This window comes from Seriola aureovittata, chromosome 8 (assembly GCF_021018895.1).
Source record: "Seriola aureovittata isolate HTS-2021-v1 ecotype China chromosome 8, ASM2101889v1, whole genome shotgun sequence".
Classification (NCBI taxonomy): domain Eukaryota; kingdom Metazoa; phylum Chordata; class Actinopteri; order Carangiformes; family Carangidae; genus Seriola; species Seriola aureovittata.
Genome location: NC_079371.1, coordinates 562,765 through 567,500, shown reverse-complemented (window position 1 = coordinate 567,500; position 4,736 = coordinate 562,765). Strand labels below are relative to the sequence as shown.

Below are 4,736 nucleotides of genomic sequence, written 5' to 3'. Positions count from 1 at the left end.
TACAAACTATAAATGTAAATACAATATGTATATAATATAATATAATATAATAATGTAATCAGCTGTCTATCAGTGTCATCATGTGTTCAGGTCAAACATCACACCTCATGAACTCTGACATCGTGTTGGTTGCTGCAGTTTGACTCCGAGTCACTGTTGGCTGGATTAAATCTGGAAATGTTCACAGACTGAGGAGGAGAGCCTGAACGCACCATCAGTGCTGGTCTCAGGTCCAGCTGGGCCTTCATGTCTGATGGACACACCTGCAGAACAACATTCATTTTGTTGATGAAAACAATGAGAAGCATTTGAAATGAGAACTGATGAAATATTTTACATTTTTATTCAACAACAACAAAAAACCAAAATAATAAAATAAAGACTGTGAGGGAGCTGACAAGCATCCCCCTCACTAAGGTGAAAAACAATACACATTGGCTAATACAGGAAGTTCATTTTGTTATGTTGTGCTTTTATTTTGGGAACCCCTACTAACCACTCTCTCTTTGAGGTCTACTTCCGGGGGGCGTGTTTTCATGGAGTGCACACATGGGAACGCTGCCAGACTCAGCAGGTGTCATTTACCTCATCAGGCTGTACCAAGTGGGCAGGAAAGAGAGGGGAGTGGGTAGAGGGGTTTTACTTAAGTTTGGCTTTTGTTTGGTATCTCGTTAGTTTATTATGTATTTTATTTAATCGGTGTTAGGCCAAAAGTCGGTGTATCTTGGGTATGTAAACAACAGTATGGTTAAATTGTAAACAGGTATGGTGGTAGTGTTTAGACTCCCCTCACTATGTAATGTTTTGGTAGAGACTAGGGGTAGTTATGCCAGGTGGGAAAGCAGGGTAGGGTGTCAGAGAAGGGGGTCAGGTTGAATGTCACCGTCACCGTTGCTGTTGCTGCTGCCATCCACTGCGACCTGCTACAGCAGCCAGACTGCTTCTGTTGTCAAGCCACTCGGCTACATATACGTAAGAGCTGTTGGACTTTTTTGTAATTTGCCTATGGTCACCAGTAAACCAAAATCAGAGCTCTGTTACCAATCTTTGTGTGACTGATGCTGTTTATTTCTCCACCATTCTTGCTCCTCAATCCTGCTGGATTTCATCCTATAGTTGTAAAGGTTCACCACCATCCAAACCTTACAAAGACAAATTAACTTTTTTAATATAAAGTTTTATTGACTGAGCTGCAGAGTCACAGAGTGAAGCTCCTGTTTCCTCCAGCAGACAAAAATAACATGCTGCTTTCACGTTAATGAGAAGCATCTTCCATTCAGTAACGTTCTCTGACGTTCTCTGAAGAACCACATTTATGGACTAAATTCATCTACAGTTGACTGAGAATTAGAAGCAACAACAGAACAGCTGAGACCAACTACTAAAACATGCTGGCAGCAGCAAGACGTTTATAAAAAGCTAAGCTAACGCAATGTTATCAGGTGCTATGGATGGGGATGTGATGTTAAAGGGGCTAATTGAAAGTTTGCTCTACCGCTGCTAACTTCAGTAGAGAGGCTGGGGCTAGCTGTTTGCATGCTAACTTCAGCAGATGAATGGCACTAGCTGGTTAGCATGTTAACTTTTCTAGTAGAAAAGATGTGATAGAGACCAGAGTTAACATTGGTGTTAGTTTCCACCTCTGGAGACAGATGTTGCTAAGTAAAGGAATGAAGTTTGATTCTGAACTCACAACATTTCTTCTAGACTAGTAAGTCAACAGCTGTTGAAGCTAACGTTAGCTATGTAGCAATAGCAAAATTTAGCTTAACTTACAGCTCCTTTTAAAACTCATTAGTCTGTTTGTCCGTCTCTCACATTATGATTTAGTTTGTATTTGTCGACAGAAATGTAATAAATTTCATGACAGGTAACTTTTTAATTTGTTTTATTTTTTATTTCGTCAGATATTTTCACAGTTATAATGATGTGTTCTGAACCTGCTGCTCATCTCTAAATGAAACTATTACCCACCAGCCAACAGTGAGCTACGTCCCCGTGATCCATGAGTTTATGTTTGACTTGTACACGTGATGGACGGCCGTCAGTCTGTCAAGTTTTATCTGATTTATTTAAATGAAAAGAGCAAACTGTTGTTGAATTAAAACAGTCAGTAGTTCATTTGTTCATTTGTCTGTCTTTCACATTATCAATAAGTTTTGAAAATATAAAAAATTTACTCTTTATTTAGTAACTCTGCTGTTAACTGTTAAAAATTACATGATAATTAAATTATATTTCATTTAGACGCATGTTAACAGTTTGTCCTCTCTCAGCTCCTCCTTCTCTCTAACCATAAACCTGTTCGACCAATCAGCAGTCTCTCATCCAGCCTCAACCTTTTCCCTCAATATCTGTGCAGGAGAAATCCTGACCGAGCGTTTCCAGCTCACCGTATCCATCAAAATGTGTCCAGGCTGTTAACAGCCTCTCTCAGCGACGCAGCATTTCTTCTTCTCTCTCTGAATATACGACTTGGTCGGCGTTCAGCTCGTTCTGGCAGCTGCAGCGTGGACTTTGGCTGCAGATGTGCGAAGCCTTTCTCTGGGTGTTGTGCTGCTGCAGCCTCGGGGCGCTGCTCTCTGGTAACGAGCGCTGTGACTTCACAACTCATCAAAGTTGATGCTGACGGTGGGGTGAAAGTTAATTGTCCCTGTAATGGAGCCTCAGCCGGCCAATGCTGCCAAACACCCCACCACCACCACGACCTCTGCCCCTCCACCCTCCTCCTCTCTGATACTGGACTGTTCTGGTCCTCCTCGATGGAAACCAGACTTCCTGCTAAGGACTGCAGGCCTGATAAAGACCACAGCCGACCTTCAGACTTTACAGAGCACTTATCACACTCTCAGCATCAAGGCTTGTTCAGGACTGAGGCTGCTGAGGAACCAGGTCCAGGCCTGTTGAGGGTCTGTACCGTGTGAACACTGGTTCTACAGCTGTTTCCATGAAACATCGTCAAACTTGGCACCAAACAAAACCTTCTCCTGTTCAGAAGACGGTTCTTAAATCCATCAAGACTCTTCTAATCTGGATCAGCGCCTACATGGAAACTTCTCTTGGCGGTTCTGACAGGTCTGGTGTTGTGTTCACTGTCGGCTGTTTTCCCAGTTGGAAAAACAACTCGGCCATTTAGAGCTTTTGCGGATGCAGCTGCAGGTTGTTGTGTTACAGAAATAAAAACTCTTTAATTCAACATGACAAAGTGAACGGCTCCTAACAACTTCCAGCAGCTTCTGTGTCGGCTGAAGATGACAGGGATGGGACACATGTGTCAGCTGATAATGATCAGTTTTAATGACTTATTATACTATGACTTTTTTATGGAGTGGCACGGAGGTGAGGTGGTTGAAATTGTCGCCTCAAAGTGAAAAGGTCCTTTCTATGTTTATGTTCTCCCTCTGCCTGTGTGGGTTCTCTCCAGGTGATCTTGCTTCCTCCAGCAGTCCAAAGACATGCCCATTAGATTAAATGGCAACTCTAATACCTTACTATACTACATCGTTTTTATGCCTTACAATACTATGTTTTTTTTAAATATTTTTATGCCTTACTATACTATGACGTTTTCTGATGTTTTTATGCCTTACTATACTACTGTATGATGTTTTCTGATGTTTTATGTCTCAGTGTACTATGATGTATTTTGACGTTTTCATACTTTACTATGCAATTAAATTTTTATGCCATACTATACTATGATGGTTTGATGCCATACTATTCTATAATGTTTTTTGACATATTCACACCTTACTGTATAATTACATTTTTATGCCATACTATACTATGATGTTTTCTGACATATTCATACCTTACTCTTCAATTACGTTTTATGCCTTACTATATTATGACATTTTTTGACATTTTCATACCTTACTATACTGTAACGTTTTCTGATGTTTTTATACCTTTATTATACCATGACATTTTTAATGCCTTACTATACTATGTTTTTTCACATTTTTATGCCTTATTATACTATGACATTTTTATGCCTTACTATACTATGTTTTTTCACATTTTTATGCCTTATTATACTATGACATTTTTTTGACATTTTTATGCCTTACTATACTATTATGTTTTTTTTAACGTTTTTATGCCTTATTATACTATGACTTACTATACTATGTATACTGTGTTTTTTTGACATTTTTATGTCTTACTATACTATTATGTTTTTATACCTAATTTTACTATGACATTTTTTTGATATTTTTATGCCTTACTATACTATGACATTTTTATGCCTGACTATAATATGACGTTTTTATGCCTTATTATGGGCTACTATGACATTTTTTTGACATTTCATACCTTACTATACTGTAACGTTTTCTGATGTTTTTATACCTTTATTATACCATGACATTTTTAATGCCTTACTATACTATGTTTTTTCACATTTTTATGCCTTATTATACTATGACATTTTTATGCCTTACTATACTATGTTTTTTCACATTTTTATGCCTTATTATACTATGACATTTTTATGCCTTACTATACTATGTTTTTTCACATTTTTATGCCTTATTATACTATGACATTTTTATGCCTTACTATACTATTTTTTTCACATTTTTATGCCTTATTATACTATGACATTTTTATGCCTTACTATACTATGTTTTTTCACATTTTTATGCCTTATTATACTATGACATTTTTTTGACATTTTTATGCCTTACTATACTATTATGTTTTTTTTAACGCTTTTATGCCTTATTATACTA

The 4,736-nt window shown here is 37.8% G+C and overlaps 1 long non-coding RNA gene across 1 annotated transcript; it reads left to right on the top strand.

Moving 5' to 3' along the window:
- The first annotated feature begins 871 nt into the window (after positions 1-871).
- LOC130173386 (uncharacterized) lies at positions 872-3,694 on the top strand. Its single transcript, XR_008828413.1, has 2 exons — positions 872-972; positions 2,363-3,694. It is a non-coding gene; the product is annotated as an uncharacterized LOC130173386 (long non-coding RNA).
- The last annotated feature ends 1,042 nt before the right edge of the window (positions 3,695-4,736 follow it).